We start from the raw sequence: 21,901 nt of genomic DNA on the forward strand, positions 1-21,901 counted from the left end.
CCCAGACGCCAGGGACCCTGGTGTCTGGCCCCTGGACTCCGCAAAACTTCCTTTTGCGCTTTCCAAAAACCTTGTGGGCTTTCCCTTTGGCCCAAATAAAGTGTTCTCGTACCCAAACATTTCGGGAAACATCCGGAACCCCTTCCGGTGAATTCCGGAACCCTTCCGGAAGCCAAACACTATTATCCCATATATCAAACTTTATCTCCGGACCATTCCGGAGTTCCTCGTCATGTCCGTGATCTTATCCGGAACTCCGAACAACATTCGGTTACCAACATACATAACTCATAAATACTATATCGTCAACGAACGTTAAGCGTGCGGACCCTATGGGTTCGAGAACTATGTAGACATGACCGAGACACTTCTCTGGTCAATAACCAATAGCGGAACCTGGATGCCCATATTGGCTCCTACATATTCTACGAAGATCTTTATCGTCAAACCGCATAAATACATTGTTCCCTTTGTCATCGGTATGTTACTTCCCGAGATTCGATCATTGAAAGGATCGATATAGTTGACTAGAGGGGGGGGGTGAATAGGCAACTAACAATTTTTAGCTTTTCTTTAACAATTTAAACTTTGCATCAAAGTAGGTTGTCTAGATGTGCAACTAAGTGAGCAACCTATATGATGCAACAATGATAAGTACACAAGCAAGCAAGAGATATATCACAAATAAGCTTGCACAAGTAAAGGCACGAGATAACCAAGAGTGGAGCCGGTGGAGACGAGGATGTGTTACCGAAGTTCCTTCCCTTTGAAGGGAAGTACGTCTCCGTTGGAGCGGTGTGGAGGCACAATGCTCCCCAAGAAGCCACTAGGGCCACCGTATTCTCCTCACGCCCTCACACAATGCGAGATGCCATGATTCCACTATTGGTGCCCTTGGAGGCGGCGACCAAACCCTTACAAACAAGGTTGGGGCAATCTCCACAACTTAATTGGAGGCTCCCAATGACACCACGAAGCTTCACCACAATGGACTATGGCTCCGCGATGACCTCAACCGTCTAGGGTGCTCAAACACCAAAGAGTAACAAGATCCGCAAGGGATTAGTGGGGGGAATCAAATTTCTCTTGGTGGAAGTGTAGATTGGGGCCTTCTCAGCCACTCCCGAGCAAATCAACAAGTTTCATTGGCTAGGGATTGAGATCGAGCGAAAATGGACCTTGGAGCAACAATGGAGCTTAGGGTTGGAAGAGGTAGTAAACTAGAGGAAGAAGACACCCCTTATATAGCTGTGGACAAAATCCAACCGTTATCCACCTAACCAGCCCGCGACATGCGGTACTACCGCCCCTGACCAGCGGTACTACCGTAAGGCCATGCGGTACTACCGCCCCTTACCAGCGGTACTACCGCAAGGCCATGCGGCACTACCGTGAGGGACTGCGGTACTACTGCAGCAGCAGGAGGAGCTAGGGAAGACCTGTAGCACAAGGGCTAAGGGCGGTACTGCCGCAGGCACGGTACTACCGCTCCCCCTTGCGGTACTACCGCAAGGCAGGAAACTCCTAGCCTGAGAAGAGGCGGATGAATAAAAATACATCCGTGCCTACTTCCGCTGAAAGAGATGCAAAAATCTGACACAGTACTACCGCTGAGGAGCGGTACTACCGCCTGGCAGCTGAGCCAGGCCGCGCGCGGTACTAGCGCGCACGGGGTGCGGTACTACTGCGGAGGCGCATATGTAAAAAATTACATCCGCCCCTACTACCGCGATGAAGCGGCACTTGGCCTGGGTGCCACGGTACTACGGCTCGGAGGAGCGGTACTACCGTGGGCTCCTACGGTACTACCGAGCCGAAGTACAGTACTACGCAGGTGCCTGCGATACTACCGCTCCAGGGAGCAGTACTATCGCAAGCCCATCATCAGCAACCAGGACAAAACAAAGAGGAAAAACGGAGGATGCTCCAATGCGAATGGGAAAGGAGGAGACAAGGAAGAAAATGTGTACGTGATGATTCCACCCTAACCTTTCCGACGCGGACCCCCTCTTAATAGTACGGCTTTCCTATGACTCAAATCCACCAAAAAGAAACGTAGAAAAACACCGTCTTCAATAGTCTTCGAGGGGCACCAAACCGTCTTAGGTAAATATCTTCAATCTCCCCTTTTTGGTGGATTGATGACAATACGGGATTTGCACAAAGGGAAATAATATTGAGTGATGTCTACTACACAACCTTCTTCTTGTAGACGTTGTTGGGCCTCCAAGTGCAGAGGTTTGTAGGACAGTAGCAAATTTCCCTCAAGTGGATGACCTAAGGTTTATCAATCCGTAGGAGGCGTAGGATGAAGATGGTCTCTCTCAAGCAACCCTGCAACCAAATAACAAAGAGTCTCTTGTGTCCCCAACACACCCAATACAATGGTAAATTGTATAGGTGCACTAGTTCGGCGAAGAGATGGTGAAACAAGTGGTATATGGATAGTAGATAAAGGTATTTGTAATCTGAATAATAAAAACAGCAAGGTAACTAATGATAAAAGTGAGCGTAAACGGTATTGCAATGTGTGAAACAAGGCCTAGGGTTCATACTTTCGCTAGTGCAAGTTCCCTCAACAATAACTAACATAATTGGATCACATAACTATCCCTCAACATGCAACAAAGAGTCACTCCAAAGTCACTAATAGCGGAGAACGAACGAAGAGATTATGGTAGGGTACGAAACCACCTCAAAGTTATTCTTTCCAATCAATCCGTTGGGCTATTCCTATAAGTGTCACAAACAGCCCTAGAGTTCGTACTAGAATAACACCTTAAGACACAAATCAACCAAAACCCTAATGTCACCTAGATACTCCAATGTCACCTCAAGTATCCGTGGTATGATTATACGATATGCATCACACAATCTCAGATTCATCTATTCAACCAACACAAAGGACCTCAAAGAGTGCCCCAAAGTTCTACCGGAGAATCACGACGAAAACGTGTGCCAACCCCTATGCATAGGTTCATGGGCGGAACCCGCAAGTTGATCACCAAAACATACATCAAGTGAATCACGTGATATCCCATTGTCACCACAGATACGCACGGCAAGACATACATCAAGTGTTCTCAAATCTTTAAAGACTCAATCCGATAAGATAACTTCAAAGGGGAAACTCAATTCATTACAAGAGAGTAGAGGGGGGAGGAGAAACATAAGATCCAACTATAATAGCAAAGCTCGCGATACATCAAGATCGTGCCAAATCAAGAACACGAGAGAGAGAGAGATCAAACACATAGCTACTGGTACATACCCTCAGCCCCGAGGGAGAACTACTCCCTCCTCGTCATGGAGAGCACCGGGATGATGAAGATGGCCACTGGAGAGGGATTGCCCCTCCGGCAGGGTGCCGGTGAAGGGAAATATGCCCTAGAGGCAATAATAAAGTTATTTTTTATTTCCTTATATCATGATAAATGTTTATTATTCATGCTAGAATTGTATTAACCGGAAACATAATACATGTGTGAATACATAGACAAATAGAGTGTCACTAGTATGCCTCTACTTGACTAGCTCGTTGATCAAAGATGGTTATGTTTCCTAACCATAGACATGAGTTGTCATTTCATTAACGGGATCAGATCATTAGGAGAATGATGTGATTGACTTGACCCATTCCTTTAGCTTAGCACTTGATCGTTTAGTTTGTTGCTATTGCTTTCTTCATAACTTATACATGTTCCTGTGACTATGAGATTATGCAACTCCCGTTTACCGGAGGAACACTTTGTGTGCTACCAAACGTCACAACGTAACTGGGTGATTATAAAGGTGCTCTACAGGTGTCTCCGAAGGTACTTGTTGGGTTGGCGTATTTCGAGATTAGGACTTGTCACTCCGATTGTCGGAGAGGTATCTCTGGGCCCTCTCAGTAATACACATGACTCAAGCCTTGCAAGCATTGCAACTAATAAGTTAGTTGCAGGATGATGTATTACGGAACGAGTAAAGAGACTTGCCGGTAATGAGATTGAACCAGGTATTGAGATACCGACGATCGAATCTCGGGCAAGTAACATACCGATGACAAAGGGAACAACATATGTTGTTATGCGGTCTGACCGATAAAGATCTTCGTATAATATGTAGGAACCAATATGAGCATCCAGGTTCCGCTATTGGTTATTGACCGGAGACGTGTCTCGGTCATGTCTACATAGTTCTCGAACCCGTAGGGTCCGCACGCTTAAAGTTCGGTGACGATCGTAATTAGGATTTGTTGTGTTTTGATGTACCGAAGGTTGTTTGGAGTACTAGATGTGATCACGGACATGACGAGGAGTCTCGAAATGGTCGAGACATAAAGATTGATATATTGGAAGCCTATATTTGGATATCGGAATCGTTCCGGGTGAAATCGGGATTTTACCGGAGTACCGAGGGTTACCGGAACCCCCCCCCCTTGGGGGGGGGGGTTAATGGGCCTACATGGGCCCTAAGTGAGAAGAGGAGGGCCGGCCAGGGCAGGCCGTGCCCCCCTCCCCCTAGTCCGAATAGGACAAGGAAGGGGGGCGGCGCCCCCCTTTCCTCTTTCCCCCTTCCCCTTTCCTTCTCCAACAAGGCAAGAGGGACTCAGACTCCTCCAGGCGCACCCCTAGGGGCCGGCCGCACCTCCCCCCTCCCTCCTTTATATACCGGGGCAGGGGGCACCCCATGACACACAAGTTGATCTTCGTGATCGTTCCTTAGCCGTGTGCGGTGCCCCCTTCCACCATATTCCACCTCGGTCATATCGTAGCGGTGCTTAGGCAAAGCCCTGCATCGGTAGAACATCATCACTGTAATCACGCCGTTGTGCTGACGAAACTCTCCCTCAACACTCGGCTGGATCGGAGCTCGAGGGACGTCACCGAGTTGAACGTGTGCAGAACTCGGAGGTGCCGTAAGTTCGGTACTTGGATCGGTCGGATCGGGAAGACGTACGACTACTTCCTCTACGTTGTATTAACGCTTCCGTTGCCGGTCTACGAGGGTACGTAGACAACACTCTCCCCTCTCGTTGCTATGCATCACCATGATCTTGCGTGTGCGTAGGAATTTTTTTGAAATTACTACGTTCCCCAACAGTGGCATCTGAGCCAGGTTTTATGCGTTGATGTTATATGCACAAGTAGAACACAAGTGAGTTGTGGGCGATATAAGTCATACTGCTTACCAGCATGTCATACTTTGGTTCGGCGGTATTGTTGGATGAAGCGGCCCGGACCGACATTACGCGTACGCTTACGCAAGACTGGTTCTACCGACGTGCTTTGCACACTGGTGGCTGGCGGGTGTTAGTTTCTCCAGCTTTAGTTGAATCGAGTGTGGCTACGCCCGGTCCTTGCGAAGGTTAAAACAGCACCAACTTGACAAACTATCATTGTGGTTTTGATGCGTAGGTAAGAACGGTTCTTGCTAAGCCCGTAGCAGCCACGTAAAACTTGCAACAACAAAGTAGAGGACGTCTAACTTGTTTTTGCAGGGCATGTTGTGATGTGATATAGTCAAGACATGATGCTAAATTTTATTGTATGAGATGATCATGTTTTGTAACCGAGTTATCGGCAACTGGCGGGAGCCATATGGTTGTCGCTTTATTTGTATGCAATGCAATCGCGCTGTAATGCTCTACTTTATCACTAAGCGGTAGCGATAGTCGTGGAAGCATAAGATTGGCGAGACGACAACGATGCTACGATGGAGATCAAGGTGTCGTGCCGGTGACGATGGTGGTCATGACGGTACTTCGGAGATGGAGATCACAAGTACAAGCTGATGATGGCCATATCATATCACTTATATTGATTGCATGTGATGTTTATCTTTTATGCATCTTATCTTGCTTTGATTGACGGTATCATTATAAGATGATCTCTCACTAAATTTCAAGATAAAAGTGTTCTCCCTGAGTATGCACCGTTGCCAAAGTTCGTCGTGCCCAGACACCACGTGATGATCGGGTGTGATAAGCTCTACGTCCATCTACAACGGGTGCAAGCCAGTTTTGCACACGCAGAATACTCAGGTTAAACTTGACGAGCCTAGCATATGTAGATATTGCCTCGGAACACTGAGACCGAAAGGTCGAGCGTGAATCATATAGTAGATATGATCAACATATTGATGTTCACCATTGAAAGCTACTCCATTTCACGTGATGATCGGTTATGGTTTAGTTGATTTGGATCACGTGATCACTTAGAAGATTAGAGGGATGTCTTTCTAAGTGGGAGTTCTTAAGTAATATGATTAATTGAACTTAAATTTATCATAAACTTAGTACCTGATAGTGTCTTGCTTGTCTATGTTTGATTGTAGATAGATGGCCCGTGCTGTTGTTCCGTTGAATTTTAATGCGTTCCTTGAGAAAGCAAAGTTGAAAGATGATGGTAGCAATTACACGGACTGGGTCCGTAACTTGAGGATTATCCTCATTGCTGCACAGAAGAATTACGTCCTGGAAGCACCGCTGGGTGCCAGGCCTGCTGCTGGAGCAACACCAGATGTTATGAACGTCTGGCAGAGCAATGCTGATGACTACTCAATAGTTCAGTGTGCCATGCTTTACGGCTTAGAATCGGGACTTCAACGACGTTTTGAACGTCATGGAGCATATGAGATGTTCCAGGAGTTGAAGTTAATATTTCAAGCAAATGCCCCGATTGAGAGATATGAAGTCTCCAATAAGTTCTATAGCTGCAAGATGGAGGAGAATAGTTCTGTCAGTGAACATATACTCAAAATGTCTGGGTATCATAATCACTTGACTCAACTGGGAGTAAATCTTCCTGTTGATCATGTCATTGACAGAGTTCTTTAATCACTGCCACCAAGCTACAAGAGCTTCGTGATGGACTATAACATGCAAGGGATGGATAAGACGATTCCCGAGCTCTTCGCAATGCTAAAGGCTACGGAGGTAGAAATCAAGAAGGAGCATCAAGTGTTGGTGGTCAACAAGACCGCCAGTTTCAAGAAAAAGGGCAAAGGGAAGAAGAAGGGGAACTTCAAGAATAACAGCAAGCAAGTTGCTGCTCAGGAGAAGAAACCCAAATCTGGACCTAAGCCTGAAACTGAGTGCTTCTACTATAAGCAGACTCGACACTGGAAGCGGAACTACCCCAAGTATTTTGCGGATAAGAAGGATGGCAAGGTGAACAAAGGTATATGTGATATACATGTTATTGATGTGTACCTTACTAGAGCTCGCAGTAGCACCTGGGTCTTTGATACTGGTTCTGTTGCTAATATTTGCAACTCGAAATAGGGACTACAGATTAAGCGAACACTGGCGAAGGATGAGGTGATGATGCGCGTGGGAAATGGTTCCAAAGTCGATGTGATCGCAGTCAGCACGCTACCTCTACATCTACCTTCAGGATTAGTATTAGACCTAAATAATTGTTATTTGGTGCCAGCGTTGAGCATGAACATTATATTTGAATCTTGTTTGATGCGAGACGGTTATTCATTTAAATCAGAGAATAATGGTTGTTCTATTTATATGAGTAATATCTTTTATGGTCATGCACCCTTGAAGAGTGGTCTATTTTTGATGAATCTCAATAGTAGTGATACACATATTCATAATGTTGAAGCCAAAAGATGCAGAGTTGATAATGATAGTGCAACTTATTTGTGGCACTGCCGTTTAGGTCATATCGGTGTAAAGCGCATGAAGAAACTCCATACTGATGGACTTTTGGAATCACTTGATTATGAATCACTTGGTACTTGCGAACCGTGCCTCATGGGCAGATGACTAAAACGCCGTTCTCCGGTACTATGGAGAGAGCAACAGATTTGTTGGAAATCATACATACAGATGTATGTGGTCCGATGAATGTTGAGGCTCGTGGCGGATATCGTTATTTTCTCACCTTCACAGATGATTTAAGCAGATATGGGTATATCTACTTAATGAAACATAAGTCTGAAACATTTGAAAAGTTCAAAGAATTTCAGAGTGAAGTTGAAAATCATCGTAACAAGAAAATAAAGTTTCTACGATCTGATCGTGGAGGAGAATATTTGAGTTACGAGTTTGGTCTATATTTGAAACAATGCGGAATAGTTTCGCAACTCACGCCATCCGGAACACCACAGCGTAATGGTGTGTCCGAATGTCGTAGTCGTACTTTATTAGATATGGTGCGATCTATGATGTCTCTTACTGATTTACCGCTATCATTTTGGGGTTATGCTTTAGAGACAGCTGCATTCACGTTAAATAGGGCACCAACGAAATCCATTGAGACGACACCTTATGAACTGTGGTTTGGCAAGAAACCAAAGTTGTCGTTTCTGAAAGTTTGGGGCTGCGATGCTTATGTGAAAAAGCTTCAACCTGATAAGCTCGAACCCAAATCGGAGAAATGTGTCTTCATAGGATACCCAAAGGAGACTATTGGGTACACCTTCTATCACAGATCCGAAGGCAACACATTCATTGCTAAGAATGGATCCTTTCTAGAGAAGGAGTTTCTCTCGAAAGAAGTGAGTGGGAGGAAAGTAGAACTTGATGAGGTAACTATACCTGCTCCCTTATTGGAAAGTAGTACATCACAGAAACCGGTTTCTGTGACACCTATACCAATTAGTGAGGAAGCTAATGATAATGATCATGAAACTTCAGATCAAGTTACTACCGAACCTCGTAGATCAACCAGAGTAAGATCCGCACCAGAGTGGTAAGGTAATCCTGTTCTGGAAGTCATGCTACTAGATCATGATAAACCTACGAACTATGAAGAAACGATGGTGAGCCCAGATTCCGCAAAATCTGAGATGGGATCCATGTATGAGAACAAAGTGTGGACTTTGGTTGACTTGCCCGTTGATCAGCAAGCAATTGAGAATAAATGGATCTTCAAGAAGAAGACTGACGCTGATGGTAATGTTGCTGTCTACAAAGCTCGACTTGTTGCGAGAGGTTTTCGACAAGTTCAAGGGATTGACTACGATGAGACCTTCTCACCTGTAGCAATGCTTAAGTCTGTCCGAATCATGTTAGCAATTGCCGCATTTTATGATTATGAAATTTGGCACATGGATGTCAAAACTGCATTCCTGAATGGATTACTAGAAGAAGAGTTGTATATGATGCAACCGAAAGGTTTTGTCGATCCAAAGGGAGCTAACAAAGTGTGCAAGCTCCAGCGATCCATTTATGGACTGGTGCAAGCCTCTCGGAGTTGGAATAAACGCTTTGATAGTGTGATCAAAGCATTTGGTTTTGTACAGACTTTTGGAGAAGCCTGTATTTATAAGAAAGTGAGTGGGAGCTCTGTAGCATTTCTGATATTATATGTGGATGACATATTATTGATTGGAAATGATATAGAATTTCTGGATAGCATAAAGGGATACTTGAATAAGAGTTTTTCAATGAAAGACCTCGATGAAGCTGCTTACATATTGGGCATTAAGATCTATAGAGATAGATCAAGACGCTTAATTGGACTTTCACAGAGCACATACCTTGACAAAGTTTTGAAGAAGTTCAAAATGGATCAAGCAAAGAAAGGGTTCTTGCCTGTGTTACAAGGTGTGAAGTTGAGTAAGACTCAATGTCCGACCACCGCATAAGATAGAGAGAAAATGAAAGATGCTACCTATGCTTCAGCCATAGGCTCTATCATGTATGCAATGCTGTGTACCAGACCTGATGTGTGCCTTGCTATAAGTCTAGCAGGGAGGTACCAAAGTAATCCAGGAGTGGATCACTGGACAGTGGTCAAGAACATCCTGAAGTACCTGAAAAGGACTAAGGATATGTTTCTCGTATATGGAGGTGACAAAGAGCTCATCGTAAATGGTTACGTAGATACAAGCTTTGACACTGATCCGGACGATTATAAATCGCAAACCGGATACGTGTTTACATTGAACGGTGGAGTTGTCAGTTGGTGCAGTTCTAAACAAAGCGTCGTGACGGGATCTACATGTGAAGCAGAGTACATAGCTGCTTTGGAAGCAGCAAATGAAGGAGTCTGGATGAAGGAGTTCATATCCGATCTAGGTGTCATACCTAGTGCATCGGGTCCAGTGAAAATCTTTTGTGACAATACTGGTGCAATTGCCTTGGCGAAGGAATCCAGATTTCACAAGAGAACCAAGCACATCAAGAGACACTTCAATTCCATTCGGGATTTAGTCCAAGTGGGAGACATAGAAATTTGCAAGATACATACGGATCTGAATGTTGCAGACCCGCTGACTAAGCCTCTTCCATGAGCAAAACATGATCAGCACCAAGGCTCCATGGGTGTTAGAATCATTACTGTGTAATCTAGATTATTGACTCTAGTGCAAGTGGGCGACTGAAGGAAATATGCCCTAGAGGCAATAATAAAGTTATTATTTATTTCCTTATATCATGATAAATGTTTATTATTCATGCTAGAATTGCATTAACCGGAAACATAATACATGTGTGAATACATAGACAAACAGAGTGTCAGTAGTATGCCTCTACTTGACTAGCTCGTTGATCAAATATGGTCATGTTTCCTAACCATATACATGAGTTTTCATTTGATTAACGGGATCACATCATTAGGAGAATGATGTGATTGACTTGACCCATTCCGTTAGCTTAGCACTTGATCATTTAGTTTGTTGCTATTGCTTTCTTCATAACTTATACATGTTCCTATGACTATGAGATTATGCAACTCCCGTTTACCGGAGGAACACTTTGTGTGCTACCAAACGTCACAACATAACTGGGTGATTATAAAGGTGCTCTACAGGTGTCTCCGAAGGTACTTGTTGGGTTGGCGTATTTCGAGATTAGGATTTGTCACTCCGATTGTCGGAGAGGTATCTCTGGGCCCTCTCGGTAATACACATCACTCAAGCCTTGCAAGCATTGCAACTAATAAGTTAGTTGCGGTATGATGTATTACAGAACGAGTAAAGAGACTTGCCGGTAACGAGATTGGACTAGGTATTGAGATACCGATGATCGAATCTCGGGCAAGTAACATACAGATGACAAAGGGAACAACGTATGTTGTTATGCGGTCTGACCGATAAAGATCGTAGAATATGTAGGAACCAATATGAGCATCCAGGTTCCGCTATTGGTTATTGACCGGAGACGTGTCTCGGTCATGTCTACATAGTTCTCGAACCCATAGGGTCCGCACGCTTAAAGTTCGGTGACGATCGTAATTAGGGTTTTTTGTGTTTTGATGTACCGAAGGTTGTTCGGAGTCCCGGATGTGATCACGGACATGACGAGGAGTCTCGAAATGGCCGAGACATAAAGATTGATATATTGGAAGCCTATATTTGGATATCAGAATTGTTCTAGGTGAAATCGGGATTTTACCGGAGTACCGGGGGTTACCGGAACCCCCCCGGGGGTTAATGGGCCTACATGGGCCCTAAGGGAGAAGAGGAGGGCCGGCTAGGGCAGGCCGCGCGCCCCCTCCCCCCTAGTCTAAATAGGACAAGGAAGGGGGGGCGCCCCCTTTCCTCTTTCCCCCTTCCCCTTTCCTTCTCCAACAAGGCAAGAGGGGGGAGTCGTACTCCCGGTGGGAGTAGGACTCCTCCAGGTGCACCCCTAGGGGCCGGCCGCACCTCCCCCTCCCTCCTTTATATACGGGGGCAGGGGGCACCCCATGACACACAAGTTGATCTTCGTGATCGTTCCTTAGCCGTGTGCGGTGCCCCCTTCCACCATATTCCACCTCGGTCATATCGTAGCGGTGCTTAGGCGAAGCCCTGCATCGGTAGAACATCATCACCGTCATCATGCCGTCGTGCTGACGAAACTCTCCCTCAACACTCGGCTGGATCGGAGCTCGAGGGACGTCACCGATTTGAACGTGTGCAGAACTTGGAGGTGCCGTACATTCGGTACATGGATCGGACGGATCGGGAAGACGTACGACTACTTCCTCTATGTTGTATTAACGCTTCCATTGCCGGTCTACGAGGGTACGTAGACAACACTCTCCCCTCTCGTTGCTATGCATCACCATGATCTTGCGTGTGCGTAGGAATTTTTTTGAAATTACTACGTTCCCCAACACTTATAACATCCAATATACTCACATATTAGATGGATTGACATCTTATATTATGGGCCGGAAGAAGTTTAGTTCGTTCTTAAGAATTATCTGCTGTTGTATCCACGGGTTATATTTAGTTTGAGCTAGTTCGGGCTCAAATAGCCCTAAAGTATATCTAAACATGAGGGCTAGTTTGAGCTAGTTGCATCTATAACCCACCCAAAAAAACTAGTATCCAACCCAAGAGGTGCTAATTGGAGCTAGTTCTCCTAGTGCATTTATTGTCAATCTAACCCTGCCATCCAAACAACTCTTTGGATGAAGTTAGTGCAGGGTTGGTAAAGGAGCTAGAAACTAACTCTAACCTCTAGCTAAGTTGAGTATCCAAACAGAGTTGTGTTGTTGCTGTTGCTGCTGCTGCTCTTCTATGTATATCTAGACATCATTAGAACATTAATGTAACACTCATCCTTGTTACTATGTAGCCTAGGATTGCATATTTAGACATTAAGTACAGTGCATGTTGCTATGTAGCTTCAGATATATTACATACGGCCCTAGTTAACCTAAGGAAAAATGGGTTGCAGATATATTCAGTTAAAAGTCCGATTCACCGAATTAGTCCCTTATCAGCCGCCGGCCTATATGGTACCAGCTACGGATATCCTGAACAGTGAGCAAATATAAGCCATGGGATGAAACAAACATCAATGGTAAACAATAGTCGTTCCCAAAATTGTCCTATGTAGGTACATCAAGAAGCATGTTAAGCACAACAGGCTAAACATCAACCAAAATTACACATGGCAAACAAAATAATCTCCAAAAGATAGCTTCAGTGTGCAGGTTTAAGCATGCTATTAAAGCAAAAACAAGTGGAAAGGTGTGCTAACTGCAACAGGCCTAACATTTAACAACAAGAAAACATGGTTATTCAAACTGGTATTTGTGCCTGTCTAAGTACACTGGTTATGGTTAAATAAAAATGGAAAGGCGTGTTAACTACAAGATGCAGCAACTAAATGTAGTCATTCATAGTGGTATTGTTGAAACTGGTACTGATGAAATTGAACTGCACAGTTCATACTTGCACATATAGAACATCACGTTGTGAATAACTGGAATAAACAAGGCATACTATGAACAACCAAAGATAGCATTTGAAACTAAAGATATGCTAACTACAACAACCAAATAATCAAAAAAACTTTAAAAGAGGTATATGCTAGCTATAACAGGCTTAACAGCAAGCAAATATATGCATTCCTATCAGTATGTTTAAAATTGGATTGATGAAATGTATTGCACAGTAAATAATTGCACATATAGAGCATCACATTGTGAACAACTGAAATAAACAAATCATGGGTTTCCTCACTTGTCACAGATGGGCTCGTTCCCGTGGGAAGAGCATGGACCCTGGATGTGCTCCATGTTGTCGCAGATGGGCTCCTTCCCCTTGGAAGAGCAGGGCTGTAGGGTGCCCTCCCTGATGTCACAGACGGGCGGTTTCCTCTTGGAAGAGCAGATGGGCTCTTTCCCCTTGAAAGAGCCGGAGAGGGTGCCATCCTCATGGTCGTCGTCGATGAGGTCTGACTTGGAAGCCATAGATCCCAAGCCAGCGTCGCAGAACGTGTCCTTCAGAAATGAAAAAAGGGGCTTGATGGCGATGTAGAATGACAAATTGTTGACAGCGAGCCAGAGGAGATCAGCGGCGGGGCCATGGATGAGATCGACGGCGGTTGATCCTGAGGGGTTGGGGTGGGCCACTTAACCTGTGACATAACCCGCCTCAGGGCGTCGCTGTCGATGACCTTGATGTCAGAGCCGGCAGACAAGACATGCCCGCATACTCTAGCCCGCTGCTTGAGTGCATGCCGCCAGTAAGGGTCGTCAGCTTTCTCGGTGACGTCGGGCGAAGAAACCGCTATACACCTCTTTTGGGCCAGTCACTCCTTGAGCTCCAAGGGAAGCGTAGCCGGGCTTAGGCTGTGACGCTCCGGAGTGGGGGATGGGGATCTATGGGCAAGGGGCGTTTGGCAGGCGTCATCTAAGAAACTCAGGGCGGCCTGGGTATGGAGATCGATGGGTAAGCCGCACGGGCAAACCGGTAGATGTTGACAATGGAGGCCTTGCGGCGGCGGCGGGGACTTTGCTAGGGTTTCGAGTGAGGGAGGGTGTGTGTGTGTGCGCGCGCACGTCCGAGGAGGTTTTGGTGTGTGTATGTGTGTGTGGAGGGGGTGCGGGGTGTTTGAGGAAATGACGTGGGTACTGAAAATTTTACTACGCGGTAGTCAAACGCGGGAGTGAAATGACGGGCTATTGAAAATTTTGATGATGGTGCATCGCACACGGTCCAGAGATAACAACCGTGTGTTACGAAAAAGAAAAAACCTCAAGGCGGGCAGATATTTTCGATGCAGGCGGGATTGGGAACAAGAAACATCGCACACAGTCCAGAGATAACAACCGTGTGTTATGAAATAGAAAAACCCTCGAAGTGGGCAGATATTTTTGAGAGGGGGAGCCTCGTGGAGCCCAATGTACTATGCGGATGTGTGCGTGACAGGTGCACCGGCGTGGCACACGGTTTGTTTGAGTGAACCATGTTTGTTGCGTCATCCGACTTGTCTAATGTTCATAAATTTGACGAAAACTGACGCGGGAGAGGGTCAGAACACGAACACACTTGCATGTGCAACAAATTTATGTATCAAAAGGGTGGTTTGATTTTCAAATACCAAATGCAACTTCGATGTGGCACCTCTCTCGCAAAGCGCACGGTATTGCTTGCTCCCACCCTCTCGTGTCGGCACGAAGGGAATCCTAAGCTATGAATGCATGCCCCCTCTCCCTCGACCGAGGTTCACCTAGCAAAGTGCGAAGTAGCTAGCAGCCCCCCTCATCCCTCGTGTCGGCACGAAGGGAATCCTAAGCTATATATTATGAATGCATGCCCCCTCCCCCTCAACCGAGGTTCACCTAGCAAAATGCGAAGTAGCTAGCAGCCCCCCTCCTCCCTCGTGTCGGCACGAAGGGAATCCTAAGCTATATATGAATGCATGCCCCCCAACCGAGGTTCACCGTAGCAAAGTGCGAAGTAGCTAGCAGCCTCCTCCCTCGTGTCGGCACGAAGGGAATTCTAAGCTATGAATGCATGCCCCCAACCGAGGTTCACCTAGCAAAGTGTGAAGTAGATCTAGCAACCCCCTACCTCGTGTAGGCACGAAGGGATTCCTAAGCTCTGAATGCCCCCCCCCCAACTGAGGTTCACCTAGAAAAGTGCAAAGTAGCTAGCAGCCCCCTCCCTCGTGTCGGCACGATGGGAATCCTAGCTAAGTTGTGAATGCATGCCCTCCCCCCCAACCAAGGTTCACCCTAGCACAGTGCGAAGTAGCTAGCAGACACCCCTCCCTCGTGTTGGCACGAAGGGGATTGAAAGGATAGAGAAGAGGTGTCTAGAGGGGGGGGTGAATAGACCCTAATCAAGAAAAGTTACAGTTTTTAATTTCCTTTGGTTGATGTGGAGTTTGAGGACAAGTTTAAACAAACACAATACATATCAAACAAACATGTAAGTATACAAAGAGTATATGAGCAGCAGAAAGTAAAGCATGCAAGTTGCAAGAATGTAAAGAGGTGAGATTGGAGTGTGCAAACGCAATTTGGAGACACGGAGATTTTTGGCGTGGTTCCGATAGGTGGTGCTATCGTACATCCACGTTGATGGAGACTTCAACCCACGAAGGGTAACGGTCGCGCGAGTCCATGGAGGGCTCCACCCACGAAGGGTCCACGAAGAAGCAACCTTGTCTATCCCACCATGGCCGTCACCCACGAAGTACTTGCCTCACTAGGGTAGATCTTCACGAAGTAGGCGATCTCCTTGCCCTTACAAACTCCTTGGTTCAACTCCACAATCTTGTCGGAGGCTCCCAAGTGACACCTAGACAATCTAGGAGACACCACTCTCCAAGAAGTAACAAATGGTGTGTTGATGATGAACTCCTTGCTCTTGTGCTTCAAATGATAGTCTCCCCAACACTGAACTCTCTCTCATAGGATTGGATTTGGTAGAAGGAAGATTTGAGCGGAAAGCAACTTGGGGAAGGCTAGAGATCAAGATTTATGTGGTTGGAATGGAATATCTTGACCTCAACACAAGTGTAGGTGGTTCTCTCTCAGAAAATGTGTATTGGAAGTGTAGGCATATTCTGATGCCTCTCTCCACGAATGAAGAGTGGGTGGAGGGGTGTATATAGCCTCCACGCAAAATCTAACCGTTACACACAAATCACCAAACTCGGTAGGACCGAATCATTAAACTCGGTGGGACTGATTTAGTTCAAAATGTGAACGTTAGGATTCTCGGTGGGACCGACATGTCAACTCGGTGGGACCGATATCATTAGGGTTAGGGCATACCGTAATCTCGGTGAGACCGACTACACAAACTCGGTGAGACCGATTTTGGTAATAGCCAAACAGAGAGTTGGTCTGGCAAACTCGGTGGGACCGATTCGCTCTTTCGGTTGGACCGAAACATTACGAAAAGGAAACAGAGAGTTTGCATTGCAATCTCGGTGGGACCGATCGCTCATCTCGGTTAGACCGAAACGTTATGAAGGGAAACAGAGAGTTTGCAACCCCATCTCGGTGAGACCGAGATCCCTATCGGTGAGACCAAATTGATTAGGGTTTTTGGCAGTGGCTATGTGAGCTAAACTCGGTGGCTCCGGATAGAAAAAATCAGTGGGGCCGAGTTGGAATTTTTGGTTTAGGATTTATGTGGAAGTGAGAAAGTGGTTGAGGGCTTTGGAGCATATCATTAAGCACTTTGAGCAAGATTCTCATTAAGCAACACCTCATCCCTTCTTAATAGTATTGGCTTTCCTATGGACTCAATGTGATCTTGGATCACTAAAATAGAAAATGTAGAGTCCTGAGCTTTGAGCTCGAGCCAATCCTTTGTCCTCAGCATATTGAAGGGGTTCCACATCCTCTAGTCCATGCCACTCCATTGTTGAACTTGTCTGAAACATACTAGGTAGAAACATTAGTCCAACAAGAGATATGTTGACATTAATTACCAAAATCACCCAGGGAGCACTTGTGCTTTCAATCTCCCCCTTTTTGGTAATCGATAACAACATACATCAAAGCTTTAGATAAAGATATAGAGAACAACAAGTAAAGCTTTGGAAAGACATGTAACATGCAAAGGCTCCCCCTGTATGTATGCAATCATATAAATATGAAACATAGGAGCATGTGAATGCATAAGCATGATAGAGTAAGCCATGTGTTACATTTATCTTGGCTATATGCATCAGAGTGAAAGATGTAAGTATAGGAAATGTGCCTTCATGCTCATGAGTCCTTCTTGCAAACAATATGTACATCAGCAAGAAATCCTCATGCACATGACTGTGATGCATATACTTATCTTGTGGTCTTGAGTTGGCTTAGAAGGGAATGGACCCGAGTAAACAAGGTTAGATAACACAGATACATCTACTAGCCAGAGCAAACAAAAGAACCACAAAGGTACCAAGACTGGGATGACATGTAGAGTGTGAGTACTGAGTTCTCTATTGGATATAAACATGTCCCCAAAGGTAAAGATGTGCAATAGAATCAGAGATTTCATCCCCTTTAGATGTCTTGCTCCGCCTGAATCTTGAATGGGATATTGGGAGAAGATCGAGAACAGAAAATCAGAGAAAAAGAAAAAAACAGAGCTAATGCAAGCAATCAAATATGATGAACAAGTCTTTCCCCTATTAAAGACATGTAACTTCTCTCCTCTTGAACACCAAGAATCCGGGGTTTTATTACTTTCTTCCCCTTGAGTGTTCTCTCCCCCTATAGAAATGATTAAGCATAGAGCTTTGATGTGATCTCTCTCTCCCCCTTTGACATCAATTTCCAAGAAGGGCTCTTCTGGATTTTTGTTTTATTGCAGAAGGGTTTGGTCCTTGAGTCACAAAGCAAGTCGAATGTGATGCTGGTAGAGGACAAGAATCATTGAGTGGAGCTGGAGCAAAAATGTATGCATGAATAAGTGGCAAGTTGTCTTTCCTGTAATGAAATTGGTAGCACCGAGTTGTGTGCTTCGGTGGCACCGAGTGAACTCGGTTGGGCCGAAGGAAACAAAACGGTGTGACCGAGTTCACCGCAGTAAAAACAATTGTCACCTCAGCTCACTAGGCACTTTAAGATCTCACAAGGATTTTCAGGGAATTTGCTGAAAGATTTGCAATGAATTGGATGCAGAAAATGCAGAATAACAAGAAAGAAAACAAATAAAGAGATCTAGATGAAGTTTTTTTGAAAGGGGAAAACACATATGCAAGAGACAAATGCAAGAGGAAACACAAGAGAATTTCATCTAGAATTGGGCGGTGACAAAGTCACCTATGTTAGAGTATATTGACTTAGGAGTCAAGTGAGGTCACTTGATCTTTGGTCATACTCATCGTTTAAGCTCAAAATGGGGTTACCATTTTTCGGTTAAGCATCTTGATGTATTCACATCTTGTTGAGTCGCTTTGACCCATGTCTTGGAGTAAAGCTTCTCTAAGATGGAACAACATACCTTGGGTGGTGGTGTTGATCTTGATCATGTAGTTGAACTTGTGTGGGTTGCTCAAGGTTGATGTAGCTCATCAAGAGTTGGGAGCATCACCTTGGATTTTGAGTTTATCTTCCTACATGAGTTAGCTTTGCAAGGAAGAGCACTTGTGTATCCAAAATGACAATCATAAATCTTAATGTAGAATGTGTCAAAGGATATGTTTGAAGAGTTTTATGCTTCCTTGTCTGCAACCACCATTATGTAGAGACTTGATGATGTAGAGATTGCTCAAGATGTGAGTGAGTTGCAATCTCATGGATTTAGATTCATCCAAGTATCTACAAGGGTTAGATAGCATGCAAGGGTGCAAAAATATCCAAGACATATAGACAACATCATGAAAGAGCTATCAAGGATTAGTCAAAGGCTCATGCCTTGCATGTATCCAAATGGAGTTCCTACTCCAAGTTTGAAGCATCAATGATGTTCAATTCACCTCTCAAACGGCAAAAGACTTTCTCATCAAGCGGTTTGGTAAATATATCCGCTAATTGCTTATAGGTGCGAACATGCTTAAGATCAGTGTCCCCTTTGGCAACATGATCTTGAATGAAATGATGACGAACTTCAATATGCTTAGTTCGAGAATGTTGCACGGGATTGTGAGCAATCTTAATAGCACTTTCATTGTCATAGAGCAATGGAACATGTTTCACATATATCCCATAATCTTTAAGAGTTTGGGTCATCCAAAGTAATTGAGCACAACATGATCCAGCATCAATGTATTCCGCTTCGGCGGTGGATAAGGATACCGAGTTTTATTTCTTGGAGGACCAAGACACAAGAAATATACCAAGAAATTGACAAGTACCCGAAGTGGAGTTTCTATCAACCTTGTCTCCGGCATAGTCCGAATCGTAGTAACCAACAAGATCGAAAGAAGTCCTCTTAGGATACCAAATGCCAAAATTTGGTGTGTATATTAAGTATCTCACTATCCTTTTCACAGACTTAAGATGACACTCTTTAGGGGCCGCTTGATATCGTGCACACATGCACACACTTAACATAATGTCAGGACAGGAGGCACATAGATATAATAATGAACCAGAGCGGCAAACCTTTTGATCAACCGGTTCACCATCTTTGGTCAAATCAAGATGTCCACTAGTAGGCATGGGTGTAGACATACCTTTGCATTCTTGCATATTGAACTTCTTGAATAAGTCTTTGGTGTACTTTGTTTGAGAAATAAAGGTACCTTCTTTAGTTTGCTTGATTTGCAAACCGAAAAAGAATTTGAGTTCACTCATCATAGACATCTCAAACTTCTCCGACATTAGCTTTCCAAACTTCTCACTAAAAAGAGGGTTAGTTGAACCAAATATAATATCATCAACATAAATTTGGCACACAAATAGTTCTCCATTGACCCTTTTAGTAAAAAGAGTAGAATCAATTTTACCAATTTCAAAGCCTTTTTAATAAGGAACTTGGTCAAGCATTTATACCACGCTCTAGGGGCTTGTTTAAGACCATAGAGGGCTTTGTGAAGTTTGTAAACGTGATTAGGTTTCTTAGGATTGACAAAGCCGGGAGGTTGCTTAACATAAACTTCCTCCTCAATTTCACCATTTAGAAAAGCACTTTTAATATCCATTTGGTACAAGGTGATATCATGGTGATTAGCATAAGCAAGTAAGATGCGAATGGACTCAAGTCTAGCAACAGGAGCATATGTCTCACCATAGTCCATACCTTCGACTTGAGTGTAGCCTTGGGCGACTAGACGTGCTTTGTTGCAGAAGACTTGACCATCTTCATCTTGCTTGTTGCGAAACACCCATTTGGTACCAATGATGTTGTGGTTGTTGTCGGGCTTCTCGACCAATGTCCATACTTCGTTTCTCTCAAAGTTGTGTAGTTCTTCATGCATAGCGTTTATCCAGTCCGGGTCTTCCAATGCTTCTTCAACCTTCATAGGTTCAATGCTAGAGATGAATGAGTAATGTTCACAAAAATTTGCCAATCGAGTTCTTGAGCGGGTGATTCTCCCGGTTTGGATATCATTGTAGATTTGCTCGATGGGATGATCTTTGGCGATTCTTGCTCAAACTCATGGGAGCTTTGGCTTGGCTCGGGGTGGAACATCTTCTTCATCTTGTTCTTCTTCTTGGCCTTCTTCATTGTTGACGTTGTCATTCTCTTGTCGTGGTGGAGAAGGAGGTTTTTGATGTTCATCTTGGTGTGCTTCCTCATTTTCTTTGTCTTGGTGTGTCCCACTTGTGGATGCTTCCATATCAATTCTTGGTTCACCTTGTCGTGAGGTAGAAGCTTCCACTTAGACGGACGAGGTACTCTCCTTCACCTCCGTTGGACGAATCTTGCCAGTAGACAAGTCTTGGATAGCTTCCAAAGGGTCCTTGTCTCCTACATCAATTGGCAATTGCTCTACTTGCGAGCCGTTAGATTCATCAAACTTCACATCTGCCGTCTCTTCAACCTTTCCGGTGAAATTGTTGTAGACACGATAAGTGTGAGAGTTTGAGCCATAACCAAGTAGGAAACCTTCATGAGATTTAGGAGCAAATTTAGAATGACGATGTTTATCAAGAATGTAGCACTTTGAGCCAAATACTCGAAAGTATCCAACTTGGGGTTTGTTACCGGTGAGGAGCTCGTATGTCGTCTTGCCGAGTAGCTTGTGAAGATATAAGCGATTTGTTGCATGACAAGCTATCTCAACCGCTTCTGCCCAAAAGTGTTTTGGAGTCTTGTACTCATCAAGCATCGTTCTTGCCATCTCAATAAGAGTACGGTTCTTCCTCTCAATAACTCCATTTTGTTGGGGTGTATACGTAGCCGAGAACACATGTGAAATCCCTTCTTCGTCAATAAAGGTATCCGCATTTATGTTCTTGAACTCCGTTCCATTGTCACTCCGAACCTTCTTGATCTTCACGTCAAATTGATTTTGGGCCTTCCTAGCGAAGTTTTTGAAGATCTTTTGCACCTATGATTTGTCATCAAGAAAGAACACCCACGTAAATCTTGAAAAATCATCAACTATGACTAGTCCAAACGAGTTATCACCGAGACTCTTGTAGGCATTTGGACCAAAGAGATCCATGTGAAGTAGCTCGAGTGGTCTTCTCATGGTCATGATGTTCTTTGTGCGATGACTCCCTCCAACTTGTTTCCCTGCTTGACAAGCACTACAAAGTCTATCCTTTTCAAATATGACATCTTTTACACCAAGGATGTGATCACTTCTAATAAGCTTATCAAGATTTCA

Source organism: Triticum urartu, chromosome 2 (assembly GCF_003073215.2).
Source record: "Triticum urartu cultivar G1812 chromosome 2, Tu2.1, whole genome shotgun sequence".
NCBI classification, from domain to species: Eukaryota; Viridiplantae; Streptophyta; class Magnoliopsida; order Poales; family Poaceae; genus Triticum; species Triticum urartu.